Source organism: Salvelinus namaycush, chromosome 6 (genome assembly GCF_016432855.1).
Source record: "Salvelinus namaycush isolate Seneca chromosome 6, SaNama_1.0, whole genome shotgun sequence".
In the NCBI taxonomy this organism is placed as follows: domain Eukaryota; kingdom Metazoa; phylum Chordata; class Actinopteri; order Salmoniformes; family Salmonidae; genus Salvelinus; species Salvelinus namaycush.
In genome coordinates, this window is record NC_052312.1 from 18,726,751 (window position 1) to 18,742,862 (window position 16,112).

Consider the following 16,112-nt stretch of genomic DNA (forward strand, 5'->3'; position numbering starts at 1 on the left):
AGTTGTGAATCAGCTGAAAGGAAATGACTTGGTCCGATGAGTGGCTACAGATATAGGATCTTAATCTGATCACCCTGCTGCAGGAAAACATTCATGCAATGCAGGAAATGTTCAACTTATAGTGTATTTGAGGTTTCAAAAGGCTTCTGAAGTTTGTAATTTCCACTTTGAAATTTGACATGATTTTCCCTTATGATTCCGGTTGCTGCAGGATTATTTTCCTGCTGTAGCAAACTGTCTAAAATTAGGATCCTACATCTGTTTAGGCCAGGGGGTATAGGGGTATGTTAATGCAGGCACATACGTACACAATCTCTCTGACGTTTGTCGAAAATCTTATTCGTCATGGAAAGAAGGAGAGAGAGATAGAGAGACCTTTTGTGATCTCGCTTTCTCTCATGCTATATACTCTTCTATTTTATTCCCATGTTCATTCATTCATCCCTCCAGTCATTTATTCACAGATCACTGATTCACTCCTCTAGTGCATTATAATCTTCTCACCTTTATTTGTTAATTGTGTCAAATCCAAATGAATTATATCCACTCTCTAATCCCTAATTATCCAGTAGGTCTACTGACTGAAACACTGCTACTGATTTGTCTGTGTGTGACTAAATTGTGACTTGTTATAGACTGTCGAAGACCACATTGAGAAAAGGAGGGAGGTAGTGAGGGAGGCGTGTCTCGGGCCACAGGGATGAGCTATTTAAAGTTCAGGCTCTCCATGCAAGCTCCACAACCCTTTCCATGTTGCCATCTAGTGCAGTGCAAGGATCAACCTGGCATTCGGTATAAAACGCCCGCCTCGCGCCGAGTCTTGTGGAGGTCGCATTTAGTTAGCAGAACTGACATCAGAAAGTGGAACAAGCAAAGTTGCAAATGGTGAAATCACCATTCAATTGGAACTAATAATTTGATTCGGCTGTATAGGAATCCTACTTGAAAATTGCACATTTTTCTTCAAGATCTGCAAAGTTGCAACTGATCAGGTAGGTTATTGTGCTTATTTTACGGTTAAAATGCGTTTTTAAACGACAGACATACTTTTATCATAAGCTACAATTTCAATAAATAAGAACAGTATTGTTATTTCACTACAGTACACTTTTGAGGAGACTATTAATGAATTTAAAGCAGAATAGAGGGTTGGACACAACAAATACAGACAAATAGTAGCCTAAATTATGGAAAAGTGTAACTTGCCTCGGAGATAGAGAGGGAGGGGGGCTGTGTGGCTGTTTACTTGGCTGTAGGAGGTGTGTCTGGGTGGGAGTGTCCCATGAGAGTTGTAGGCTTGCTGTATAGTGCGCCTGTACTAAGCATTTTGGTACACCGGAATTACATTCATTTCCAATGGAACTCTGCGTTAGCCTTGCAGCGTTGCAGAGGCAGTTGCAGTGCGTTTGGTGTGGTGCATACATTGGATGTTATGAACGTATGCGTAGACGGCTTGACAGAAATGGTAACAGAAGGTGCACGTTGAACTTTTGTTGCATACACATCCAGACGATGCTGCGTACTATTTTGCGCAATTTCGCTGTCGGTGTGTTGAAAGCGTCATATTGTTGTTCAGTGTTGACTTCGATATTGGGCCTTCATTTGGCTTTTATGATTTAGACCTGGGCCCAGTATTAAAGCGTCTCAGAGTAAGAGTGCTGTTCTAGGATCAGGCCACCCCCTGTCCATTCGCTATAATCTAAAAGGCTAAACTGACCCTGGATCGGCACTCCTACTCTGAGATACATGGAGCCTGCATGGATATGAGAAAATGCTATCTTAGTTCAAACTAATCCTTCCTACTCAACTCCAGATGATTCCAAACAACTTATATTATGCAAGACTTTATTTAGACAGAAAATGATGTATTAATTAATAGACTTCCTGTCAGAGTGTTAGCACACCCTCTTCCACGAAAATGTAAAAACACTCCTTTATTTATTATTTACATCCACAACTCCTCTTTCAGACAAACAGTTTGAACATAAACAAATGATGTTACTGCCAGACCAGGGTTCAAATACTATTTGAAATTTCTCAATTACTTTCACATACATTTCAAAGTAAGTATTCAGATAGTTTTTATTTGAAAATACAAGTAGTTGAATATTGTATTTGGAAATACAGTTGGAAAGTATTGGCATGTATTTGAAAATAATCAAATACAGGGATTAAAATACACTCCCATGCATTTAACCCGGGTATTTAAAAATATTAGAGAGAACAAGGGGAGAGAGAGAGCGGTGACGCACTGATTAATTGAAAGCTTCAATTAGCCCATATTGCTCTGTTGTTCTGTCACTTCATTCAACCTATTGGGGCCCCTCTTCTGGAACCATGGTAAAATTCCATAGGCCTACCGTTATTCAACATTGGAAAATGGCCAGAGGGAAATTATGCAAAAAGATCTGACACAACTGCAAGAAAAGTCGTATTTGAGTATTACTTCCCATTTCCATAGCTGTTTTGGTGATGGGAAGGGTTCTAATGTTAGTGGGCAGACTGGGCACCGATAGGCCTATATGTGCGTCATAGTGCCAAGGGAGCTGGGGCCCTGCTTCTTTCAGGGGCATATAGAGAAATAGTAATGGCGTCTTTTTGTAGGTTATTAACTCTGCCATGATTTGTTGGGCAAAGTCTATGGGAAAATGAATGGAGTTTTGTAGGGTTTTTGGGAAAACACTGAAAATAGCGTCTGTGGTAAACACAGGCTTAGGAGATCGTATACGTTTTGTTCTATGATATCATCTTCATCAGCTAACGTCACTTTTTTGTGAGTTTTGAAGCATTTATGTCATTTAAAAAAGCACATAAAGCCTTTTATAATTCATAAAGGTCATGTTAACTGACTGATATTATCTCATAGAACAAAACATATATAAGATCACCTAAGCCTGTGTTAACCTAAGACCTTATTTTCTGCGTTTATTCCAAAACCCTATTCTATCCCCATTAATTTTCCCCATAGGAATGGTTGAACCAACCAAACGTAACTCATTCCCATTTTTTAGGACTACAAGCTGGCGAGCTCTATTACAGACCCAGGCTCACTGCCACAAGTTCTCTAAGTCTGTGTCCCAAATAGCACCTTCTTCCCTACATAGTACACTACTTTTGACCTGAGCCCTATGGGCCCTGGTCAAAAGTAGCGCACTATATAGGGAATAGGCTGCCATTTGGGACAGACACTAAGTCTCCCAAGAGGCTGAAGACTTGGAATGGACATAGGAAAGGTTGAAAAACAGAAAATTAGATTTCTGTAGAGTTTGCTCATATACTCTGACTTTCCGGGTTATGTTACATGCTGCAAACCATTTTACATTCCAGGTAGGAACACACACGAAGAATGTATGTTTTACGTTGTTTACTGTGTATAGTTCTGTATGTAACCTGTCATATGTATATGTATAAAAGCATTTAACACATAACCATTTCACTGCAGCTGCTATAACATCTGCCAAAGTGTGTACGTGACCAATAAACTTTGATTTGATAAATCCACACACATACACACACACACACCCTATGACAAATAATAGGGCGATAAGACAACCTATGAGTATTTCAGCAATATTGAGCAATCAGTAACTGCCCGAATAAGTCAATGACCAGGCAGTGTGTATTAGTAAAACCACATCGTTCAGAGCTGCACGTCCTTCACGTCACCACTGTGCTCTGCCCTGGCAGGATCCTGCACAGAAAACAGGCAAAGCCCAATTCCAGCCTTCCCCCTCTCTCTGTTGTTTAGGTGGGCACTGTTCTACTTTCTCCCACTCTCTCAGGCTCTCTCCTTCTCCAATCACCTCTCCGCCTCTCTCTTCCCCCTCTCTTTTTCTCCCTTTCTCCCTTTCTCTCTCTCTCTTTTCCACTGGACTGGTTTTGCTGTTCTGCTCTAAGCTCTGTGACTGCTGTTCTTTGCCAAAGACTCGCTGTACTAGATGCTGTAATGACCGGGGCCCAAAATTCCTCACCACTGACCGTCTATTTTGTGTGCCTGACCCAGATCGAGAAAAGGACTGTGTTTGAGTGGGTCATTAATACACAACGAACGTATTATCTCTGTGCAAATTTAGGCCCATGAAGTAGAGAGGAGATTCAGCAACACTTGTAGAACAAATGGAATGAAATTTTAAAAAGCGTATTTATTGCAAAGAGTAGAAACAACGTGTTTAGGCTTGTTTTTACAGAAATAAGAAGGAATTACGCTTTGGCCCATGGAAAGGTCTGGAAAAGGAATCTGACCAATGTGTGCTCTACATTACTGATTTGTTATTTTTTCCTGCCCACCCCGCTCTCTTTCCATCACTCTCCTATGTACACTACACCATACAATAAAAAACTAGGGTATGTTTTATAGTCAATGTCCTAACCCAACTCAGTGCTAACACAAACTCAACCATTTCCTTATTTCACTCTTAGGAATTCCAAATTGGCTAAATTGATCAGTCTGTCTATCTGAACAACTTCCTACAGCTTGGCCGAGCAACATTTAACTTAGTATAACGGGTTCATTGTCTCTGTATATGGATAAGAGCCATAACAGAGAACGAAAGAGAGGGGTTGGGGAAAGGGTAGAGAGGGTGAGAGAGAGAGAGAGAGAGAGAGAGAGAGAGAGAGAGAGAGAGAGAGAGAGAGAGAGAGAGAGAGAGAGAGAAAAGAGAGTTGTTTTTGAAAGCTATTTTCACTAATCGTGACTAACTCTCAACAGAGTGGAATACTGATATGAGTCCCCCCCCTTGGCCTGACCCCTAGGAGTCAAAGGCGCTCAGAGACTGTGTGAGAGAGCTGTCACGTCTTTATGAAATTAGCTCGTCCCCGTGAGTGCAGGGAAAGCTGTTACAGCCAGCCAAACACACCCACGCCAGTCAGAGGGTTTTTGCTACAGATTGCATGTCTGCACTTGCAGCAGAGTCCAGTGAAAGGCTTCTGTTATGTGTGGTCATGGGTTTGCAAGGAAAGCCTCAATTTGTTGGCAGCACCGCCACCCTCTCCTGACGTTACCACAGAGCAGGAGCTAAATGGAGATCTGTGATGATGGAAGACCATGAGAGGTTTTAAAATAGAAAGCAATATGATTGTTTCAATAGAGTCGTTCAATTTCTCTGTTCTATTCCAGTGCCTTCAAACATGAGGTCAGTGGAACAAGGTAACTGGCGGTATCAAAGTGTCAGTCAAATAGGGGACATATTTTCAGATATACTAAAGGAATAGAAAGCTATCCTGGCAACACTGAAAACTAAGACTGCTCAAAGGTTTTTACCAGAGAGTACTTCAGACTCAATTTAGTACCACCTTTCGACTCTATTTCAATGGTAATCAATTAGTTCATTGCTGAGGACAAAGGGACCCCATAAATGTTGTGTTGTTGCCCGCTACAGACGGCCAAATCAGTCTGCTAATACAGGACTAGTAAAGGCCCAGTGCACTTCTTCTGAATCTTCCACGTTAGAGTTCACGCTGCGGATGTCGGCTTAATCGGAAAATGACCTTTACATTTATATCGCGCCTTCTGTAACACTTCACCCAGCCTGGGAAAACATGCAAGATGACTCTTCTTGCCAATCAGTAGTTTGTGTGCATGCATGTAGGGTGTATGTATGTAGGGTGGGTAGTGTGCACCAAAGCCAACAAAGCCTGTCTCTACATGTTAACGCTTTGGGAAAAATAACATGCAAATTGTAAACTATACTGAACAAAAATATAAACGCAACATGCAATTTGCAACACCAACAATTTCAACGATTTTACTGATTTACAGTTCGTATAGGGAAATTAAACCATTTAAAATAAATTAATTAGGCCCTCGTCTATTGATTTCACATGACTGAGCAGGGGTGCAGCCATGTGTTGGCCTGGGAGGGCATAGACCTAGACACTTGGGAGCAAGGCCCAGCCAATCAGAATGAGTTTTTCTCCAACACAAAAAAACATTACTACAGACAGAAATACTCATCACTTTTCCGGGTGGCTGGTCTCAAATGATCCCGCAGGTGAAGAAGCCGGATGTGGAAGTTCTGGGTTGGCGTGGTTACACGTGGTCTGCGGTTGGGATGCCGGTTGGACGTACTGCTAAATTCTCTAAAACGACGTTGGAGGCAGCTTATGATAGAGAAAGGAACATTCTATTCTCTGGCAACAGCTCTGGTGGACATTCCTGCAGTTAGCATGCCAATTGCACGCTCCCTCAAAACTTTACACATCTGTGGCATTGTGTTGTGTGACAATACTGCACATTTTAGAGTGGCCTTTTGTCCTCAGCACAAGGTGCACCTGTGTAATATGCATGCTGTTTAATCAACTTCTTGATATGCCACACCTGTCAGGTGGATGGATTATCTTGGCAAAGGAGAAATGCTCACTAACAGGGATGTAAACAAATTTGTGCACAAAATTTGAGAGAAATAAGCTTTTCGTGCGTATGGAACATTTCTGGGATCTTGTATTTCATCTCATGAATCATGGAAACCAACACTTTCATGTTGCGTTTATATTTTTGTTTAGATGGTGTGGAAAAGGGCTGAGTAAGACATATAGACTGCCATGGGCATAGCTGTAATGGATCCATACAGTCAAAGTATTCAGTTAGCCTGCATACATTTATTAATGTATACATGTACAATGCAAATACGTGTATTACATGTCAAAATCCATTTGAGAGTCCTACTGACTACCTAGCTAAATGCCGAGAGCATTAGTATGTAAATTAATTCAGGGCTATATGTCATGACCTGATTGACACCTACAAGTAACAGACTTGACATGACTTGGGTAACACCACAGAACAGTATATCTCTCTGTAGGCACACAATCTCTCTAAGCACCTACAATACTATATGGCATGATTTGCCTGCCGTCTCTTATCCTTATCCTGGAAGCATACTTCCAAAGTTGTGGCAAAAGGGCTTAAGGACGACAAAGTCAAGGTATTGGAGTGACCATCACAAAGCCCTGACCTCAATCCTATAGAAAATTTGTGGGCAGAACTGAAAGAGCGTGTGTGAGCAAGGAGGCCTACAAACCTGACTCAGTTACATCAGCTCTGTCAGGAGGAATGGGCCAAAATTCACCCAACTTATTGTGGGAAGCTTGTGGAAGGCTACCTGAAACATTTGACCCAAGTTAAACAATTTAAAGGCAATGCTACCAAATGCTAATTGAGTGTATGTAAACTTCTGACCCACTTGGAATGTGATGAAAGAAATTAAAGCTGAAATAAATCATTCTCTCAACTATTTTTCTGACATTTCACATTCTTAAAATAAAGAGGTGATCCTAACTGACATAACACAGGGAATTTTTACAGGGATTAAATGTCAGGAATTGTTAAACTGAGTTTAAATGTATTTGGCTTAGGTGTATGTAAAATTCTGACTTCAACTGTATGTGTGTGTGTGTGTGTGTGTGAATGCTCGTCTACTCTTTGACAAGAGACAAGACAGAGATTAGCTAAGCCTCATCAGGTCATTGAATATTTTTTTGTCCCCTCATAGTGACATTACTGGACTAATTCCATTATTAATTCCACTGGATTAGTGTACTAGACCGGACTAATACCATTATGGCAACCCTGTGAGTGATGATGAGATAAAGACACATCGTCTCAATAATGTCTGGTCAATAAAGGTTAATTGATAGCAGATGGCCATGTTTATTTTGTTGGGACAATTGTTTGTTATCAAGGCCGGGCTAATCAGTTGGCTAAGAGTTATTTGTGGTTGTGGGTTGATATGTTATCTTGTGATTTGAAATGAGTAGTTGATTCTAAGAAGTAATTCCAAACAAACAAATGCCTAGGCAATTAAGACAAAGCTGATGTGTAAAAGCTGTGCAACTACAAGATAGCAATTAAAAAATAGTCAAATATTTATTTAATTCTCTCTCTCTCTCAGAGCTCCTCAGCTCCAGGCATGGGTGTGAAGGTACTCAAGTGCTTCTCCTGGTACAGACGCTGTAAGGAACGTTGCAAGGCTAAACAGTGCCCCCCACCTGCAGGTGAGAGAACTACAGGCTTCCACTCCCATTACATAGTACTTTATGCATATAACAGTTATCCATTCCATTACATACGCTATTACATACATTATCATTATGTCAGAATAACTTCCCAAGGCTGCACTCATGATTATCAAACACATACCGTGTATTGGAATACATGTTGAAACAAGTGATCTGATATAACCAGGAATGTCAGAGTTAGGTCGTGTTAAAGAAATGCTTGGGGCTCTGCTAATAGTAGTCCATAATGTCAACCTCCCAGTACTATAACTGTCAATCAATCATTTGTTCATTAATTCCACCCATAACTTCATAATGGATATTCTCCTCTATTAGATGTTTATATTATTAGAATGTCAAATCAGTGCATGTCATGTTATATTTGCATTATATTAAAGATGCCTGAGGGATCATTCATACCATTAGCTATGTTAAATAGCATTATCAAATCATCCCATACAATGTAGACATGTAGAGACATGCCAAAGAAAAGATTCTAAAACGTTGTGTGCTAGCGGTTCAATAAATCCGCTGTCTTCTCTCTTCGTCGCCTCATCTTACGCCATCTCGCTCCGTCCCTCCAGTCCCCAGAGAGGAGATGAAACCTCGCCTGTCGTCTATGGTGTCGTGTGGTAGCCAAGGTGAGGGCGTTAGCAGCCTGAGTGGATCCCAGATCTACTTCTCCACCAAGGCTCGCCTCTCCTTCAGACACCAGATGGACAGCAACTTCAACGCAGTGGACGCAACCTGCTGAGTAAGAGCAGCCTCGACAGCCTGGGTAGTGTTCATTAGGCATCAAATGGAAGAATATAGACTGAATCAGGGAAGGACTACCTGGGCTTGTCCAATCATCATCATCACCACCCCGAAAAATGAACTCTCACCCCTCCACTATGGCAGCCATTATTCTAGCTCAACAGAACGGGGCAGAAGTTGAATGTGAAGGACTGAGACTTCACCTACTCAGTGGTGCATACATACATCGTTCTCAACTCTCCCTTCAGAGGTGACTGTGAAAGGAGGAATATATCACAGCAGATTGAGTTCTTCACTACAGAGAAAGACTGAATGCACTGCTAATGTAGCTAGTGGAGGTGGAGAAATGTAATGGAGAAATGTTTACAACATTATCATACTAAGTGCATTATTTTCCTTTTATTTTTTAAGATGGGCTTTTTCTGCCCACCCTTTTTATTTCTACGTTCCTTTTTTCCAATGTGTGTGTTGGGATGTAAATTACTGGGTTGGTTTGGTCTAGGGCCAGGTAAAAGACCACAAACTGCAAGACAATAGTGTCTTTAAAATACTAGCTGGTGAATATGATTTGTATTTGTATGAATTAGGGATCCCCATTAGCTGCTACCAAGGCAACAGCTACTCTTACTGGAGTCCAAACACATTAAGGCACTTAAATCACACATAAAAGATAAAACAGTACATCATATAACATTATTACACCAATACATATCTACAATACAAAATGTATAATACCACCATATTACAATGTACGCGTGTGCATAAGAATGTAAGCACTCCCAACTTTAAATACAGGCTTTTTTTAAATAGCCTGACAGTGTCCTCACTTGCTGAGAAAAACATGGTAGATTTGATCGGGATTAGCTGATAAAGACAGTAATGAGTTCCAGAGTTTGTGCCTTTTTTAAACTTCATTTAAACATTTCCAAAGCTCTGACGAAGGCCTTGAGGCCGATACGTAAAGCTTAATAAAGAGCAGTGTGCAGGTTTCTTATTTTTTCCTCATTTTATTCAGCGGTTACCATGCACCTGCAACAAAGATAGCTCAGATGTGCGAGTGCCTTTTGAAACATTTCCAAAGTGAAATGAATTTTGGTGCCGGCTATCTTCTAGTAGTGCCCTGCCTAACTGACTGAGTCTACACTTTATTTGGCAGCATCGCCCTCTCCATCTTACATGCAGCTTTGACCTTTACTGACTTCGAATGAAATCTTCTGGGGAACATCAATGAAGTGACCAGAAAGTCAACAGATGCTTCACATACTAGTTTAAGGACAATAAAACAACATTTTCCCCCATGTCTAATTATGTTATGTTTGTAGAAATCTATGTTCTAGATACAAATTGAGAAATAGTTGTATGAGTGATGAGGTAATACTGGCACTACTTCTGCAGATTTGGTGAGAAGAATGTACAGGGCATTAAAGTATTCACACTCCTTGACTTTTTCCACATTTTGTTGTTACAGCCTGAATTTTAAATTGATTAAATGTAGATTTGGTGTCACTGGTCTACACACAATACCCCATAATGTCGAAGTGGATTTATGTTTTGACATTTATACAAATTAATAAATGAAAAGCAGAACTGTCCTGAGTTGTCTTCAAAGCATTTGAAATAACTTCAGGAATACAAACAAGTCACAGACGTCCCGTGTGCAATAAGTTCAACTTTTTTTATGACTACCTCACTGTACCCCACACATACAATTATCTGTAAGGTCCCTCAGTCGAGCAGTGAATTTCAACCACAAAGACATGGGAGGTTTTCCAATACCTCACGAAGGGCACCAATTGGTAAATGGCGGGGGAACAAAATGAATATCCTTTTGAGCATGGGGAAGTTATTAACACTTTAGATGGTGTATCAATACACCCAGTCACCAACTCAGTTGACGGAGAGGAAGGAAACCGCTCAGGGATTTCACCATGAGGCCAATGGTGATTTTAAACCAGTTGGAGTTAAATGGCTGTGATAGAAAACTGAGGATGGATCAACATTGTACTTACTCCACAATACATTTAAGTCATGCCGTACACTTTCAAGACGATTTAAGTCAAAACTGTAACTAGGCCACTCGGGAACATTCAATGTGGTCTTGGTAAGTATCTCCAGTGTATATTTAGCCTTGCGTTTTAGGTTATTGTCCTGCTGAAAGGTGGATTTGTCTCCCAGTATCTGTTGGAAAGCAGACTGAAATCAGGAAAACCTTACAAATATATGATCCAGGTTTCAAAGCTCTTAGAGATTTACCCAGAAAAAGACTCACAGCTGTGATCGCTACCAAAGGTAAGTCTAACATGAATTGACTTAGGTGGTTGAATACTTATCTAAATCAGAATATTTTAATGTTTTGTTTTCCATTAATAAAAAACATTGTTGAAATTTTCTTCCACTTTGACAGTATTTAGCATATTGTTGACAAAAATGACAATTTAATCATTCCCCTTTGTAACACAACAAAATGTGGAAAAAGTCAAGGGGCGAGAATACTTCCTGAAAGCACTGTATGCAATCCCCAATAACCGTGACAAACATTGATGATTTGCCCAATGTTCAACCATTTGAATGGAAATCAAAGATCCCAACATTTTACTCTATTATTGTTGTAATGGGAATGGCCGAAATGTACTAACAAAGTAATAATACAAAAAAATTGCATACTAAATATTTTTTGGGTGGATTCATTTTGCAGAGATTTCTTTCAACCTTATTTATTACAAAATATCGTAATTGGTAAAAAAAGACGAACTGAAGACAGTCCATCAGACAGACGACTTGCTACATGTTGTTTGGTTTGCAAATGACTCCGTCTGGGTGGCACTTCCTAAAGCGAGCCAAAATCTCAGGGTCCAAGAGGTGATCAGGGTCCAAGAGGTATCTTAGGTGCATGCCCTCCAATTGATTAGCAAGAGTTACCCTGAGAGAGAGAGAGCGAAAAAATGAGGCTTAGAAAAATAGCGACATACAGACAGATACCTAATACAATAAATACAGAGACACGTACAAGTTGGGTTGGACATTGTGAGGTCTGCCAAAGAGCTCAATCTTCTTGGTACCAGGTGAAAGTATCAATCATCCCACAGATCTCATTTGGCTTGTGGTTGATGGAATGCACCTAAGATAGGAGAAAGAGAGAGGTAGAGACAAAGAGAGGGAGATATAGGAGAGGGTTGAGTTAAAACATTCAGGGCTCTCTTGGGATGGGAATGTAACATCAAATGGATTCAATGTGTTTGACCCCTGACCTTGGCCACAATGACATCATAGTCCAGCCCTCTGTTGAATCCCTGGGGGCTTTCCGTCACACCTACCTGAGGAGAAACGCACATCAATACACTTTTGTACACACACCATAATAGCAGTAAATACACACAACTGACTGCACCATACTGCCCAGAGCAGAGCCCACAGACTCAGATAAGAGGTATGATGCCGCACAACATATCACAATACATACCAAAATCTCTGTAACTGGTCGGTCTTCAACCAAATTATCTCGTCAACACGCTCATAGCTACGAGAGAAAGCAAGGGGAAGACCCACAGTCAGATTGGGCCAGTAAGTAAATCAACTGTCACAAAGTTTGATGAATAAAGAGACTTACCCCAAAAGACACACATTCTACACACAACTCCATAGCCCTAAAGGAAAGAGCTAGGGAGAGACATGGAGATTAAAACAGTCTATTGTAAATTCTAAGTGAAAGATGTCAATCAAAACACCAATCAACATAATCCAAAATCAGGAGTTTAAGGCTTCTATCATTAACCAGCTCTGTCAGACCCTTTCTGCTGTAGTGCATGTTCATTAGCATGTACTGGTCTCCTGGCAGCTGATTGGTCGATTAGTAACACTATTCCACACATCTGATTGGTGGAGGTACCTGACTGTCACCCAGAGGAAAAGGAAGCGGAGAGTGGAAGTGGAGCTTCCTCATCTCGTTGTCCGTCAGAGTTCCATAGGGCAGCCCCATGTGGATGTCCCGGGGGGGGGTCGGCCATCACCACAGATAACTTTCCCAGGATGCGGATGCCACAACAGATCCACTGTGATGGGGGACAAAACCGGGTCAGGCTGGATCGAACCGCAGCATCAGACTGCCTAAGAACCACATCTGACTACTTTTGGAGGTAGCAGACATAATGTCGACAGACATTTTCCTAATGTCTCCCTTTGGGGATTCCGAAAGTATATAAATTTCAGAAAATCCAAACCTGTAGAGACGTGTACCAAAATAAAAGCCTGAGTGGTTGATGGGTGACCCCCCACACACACACTTCCCTCCAGTCTCTCCCTCCTTCCTTCTCATAAGCCTCCCCCTTTCATCTCCCTGCTTCCCTCTATTCCTCCCTCTCACCTGAGAGGGGAACAGTTTCCCCACGTTGCTGTCTTCTTCCCCCTGGTATAGTCCCACCTCCATGTCCCAAGCTTGGGAACCCATAAGACCCCCCTCTGCCTCTGGAGGCTGTCGATCTCCTAGTGCACATATTTACAGGTGTCCATGTGGAAACAGGTGCTGAGGTAAGAGCAGTCTTCAAGACTCTCGTCTGTATGCTTGTTGATGATGCGTCAGAGAGGGTAGAGAAGACTGGGCTTAGTCAATAGGGTAAGACAAAAAAAAAAAAAGAAGATAGATCAGCCAATCATAAGACACATAAGTGATTGAATGGAGAGAGCTCCAATGAGAAGGGAGAGAGCGCTTAGAGATTCGATCAGCACAACAATCCTTTTGTGGAGGGGATGATTAAATGAAGTATAGAACGAAAGATGAAGTCAATACATCTTTGGGAGAGTATTTCTAAGACTGTGGAGCTGCATTGACCGGAAATACTGCTTGGTGCAAGCCTGGGGTGTGAATCCAGACAGCAGACACTCCTTTTTGGTCCCGTGGCCACAGAACTCCTGGACCTGAGCGTGACCGGAACTTCTCAACAATGGACTGTTCTTTAGCTGTGCTGGTGTTCAGCAGCTCCAGATTCGCTCTGCTCATCTATAACACACACACACTCACTTGGGTTTTGATTTCGCCATTGACTGTGTGTGTCCCAACGTTGGGCAGTATAAAACAGTTTGTACTGTTATGGTTCAAACTACACCCAGGCTATCCCCATCTATTTCCCTTCCCTCTTCCGGGTTCTACTGTACCTTCTTGCTCTGCTGCTTCTTGGTGGATTTCTAGTTCAGCAGGCTCTCAATCTCCATGTCCAGGTGAGGCGTCTTCCCCTTCCTGGTCCTGCCCTGTTTATCTGCCCCGCCCATTTCTCGGCCAGCCTTCCAATCAGAGGGCCGACTAGCTGGAAGGAGGAAGCCGGTGCCAGTGTGATGAGGAAGTGGGCAGAGGGGAGGGTGGGCTCTGAAGAGGAGCGGAGGAGCCTTTTGGACATTTATGGTGGGCTTGGTCCTCTGCTTTCCATGCTTTCCACTGGGGCCCCATTCTGAGCTAAGGCCCCCACCCCCAATCATGGCCCAGAGTTGTGTGTGTGGTCCACAGAGATGACTAGTGTGGAGGAAGAGGTGCCCATAGACGGCTAGCTTACTTCAAAGAGCTCCTGGACAGAGACCTTGAGCAGCAGACTCTGGATGCAGCCATGGGTGATGGGCGCTTAAGACTGGAGGAGAAATATAAAAGACAGGGATAAGAGAGAGGAAGGCAAAGAAAGGAAAGGATAGGAAATGGAATGTCAATGTGATGCAGTCAGTCAGTGATGGCAAAGTGGCTTATGAATGTCATAGCAATTACTCTTATCCAGTCTTCATTCAAAATTAGCAACAGCATGTAACACATACATTGAGTGTACAAAACACTAGGAAAACCTGCTTTCTCCATGACAGACTGACCAGGTGAAAGCTATGATGCCTTATTGATGTCACTTGTTAAATCAGTGTAGATGAAGGAGAGACAGGTTAAAGAAGGATTTTTAAGCCTTGAGACATGGGTTGCTGGGTTGTTCACGCTCCACAGTTTCCTGTGTGTATCAAGAATGGTCCACCACCCAAAGGACATCCAGCCAACTTGACATAACTGTGGGAAACATTAGAGTCAACATGGGCCAGCATCCCTGTGGAACACTTTCAACACCTTGTAGAGTTCATGCCCTGACAAATTGAGGGAGTTCTGAGTGCAAAAGGTGGGGTGCAACGCAATACTAGGAAGGTGTTCCTAATGTTTTATACACTCAGTGTACTTTCTATTGTTGTTCTGTACTTGTCTATGCAAATATAGTAGACCTTGGTCACAGGGATACGCACTCACACTGTTGAGCTCATCAGTGATGGTCAGATGAATCAGTGGGCAGTGAGAGGCTCAGGTCAGACCGATATCCCAGGAGTCTCTCCTCTACTTCAGCCTCTTCCTAGGGGGCTGGAGGGACGTTCACTCCATGCAGCAGCCGCTTCAGCATTGCTGCCTCCCACCTCTGAGAAAAGATAACCACCAAGTTGTAAATCACATTGGCAGTAACAACAGTGCTTATGCAGACTAAGAGCTTTGCTCACTCACAATCACTAGTATCTGGACCATATAGCGATGGGTCCACAGACAATGCACAAACATTACTTTTTATTGTCCATCTTCCTTTCCACCTTTTGCTAGCTAGTTAACGTTAGCATAAACATACCTGCAGCTAGCCAGCAGATCCAACCAGCTGATTTACAGCTGCACTATGGTCGGACAGGCTTCCTGTGTAGATTAAGACACAGTGGAGCTGGTGTGACATATAGCTTGGAAAATGTACCTCAATCCAGGGATTAGAAATGCGTTGTGTTGGATAGCAGATGGTTTACGGGCTCCTGACAAATTCTGCTATTTTGTTTGTTTTCCAAAATGGCTGCTGTGGTTTATGCTACCTAGCATGAGGACAAAAAGGAGTAATTCGATTTTCTCAGTGTAACAGTTGGGATAATGGGACAATTCGGAGGACATCCATCCATCCCTGGATTGAGATACATTTTCTGAGCCATATTTTGCAAAACTGCACGGTTTCCAATAGTTCGCACAGCCACATAAAAAAATGGGTTATATCAAAAATTCATGAAATAATTTTTGTACTTTTTGGTCTTAATTTAAGGTTGGGCATACAGCTAGCAGTGTGGTTAAGTTTAAAGTAATATGTTAATAGAAATGTAGAAAAATGCGCAGTTTATGACTTTGTGGCTATTGCAACTCGTAACTAGTAACGTTATTTGAATAAAATGCACCTTTGAATAACTTTTGTCCCGCCCTGTTTACGTCCCTCGCTCATGCTCGCGTCGCCCAATGGTCCACCGCCCACTCTGCTTCCTTCCTTGAAAATGAATGAGCTTCCGTTGTTTCATCGCCCCTTACTTAAACTTCAGACTGTTACCATAGTTACTCAATG

General features: G+C 42.0%; 1 long non-coding RNA gene and 1 pseudogene across 1 annotated transcript; one reads left to right on the plus strand and one right to left on the minus strand.

Annotated features, from left to right (window-relative positions):
* The first annotated feature begins 754 nt into the window (after positions 1-754).
* LOC120049706 lies at positions 755-10,343 on the plus strand. The gene is made up of 3 exons (XR_005477133.1): positions 755-992; positions 7,890-7,992; positions 8,580-10,343. It is a non-coding gene; the product is annotated as an uncharacterized LOC120049706 (long non-coding RNA).
* A 344-nt stretch (positions 10,344-10,687) lies between these two features.
* LOC120048988 lies at positions 10,688-15,995 on the minus strand (annotated as a pseudogene).
* Positions 15,996-16,112: the final 117 nt, after the last annotated feature.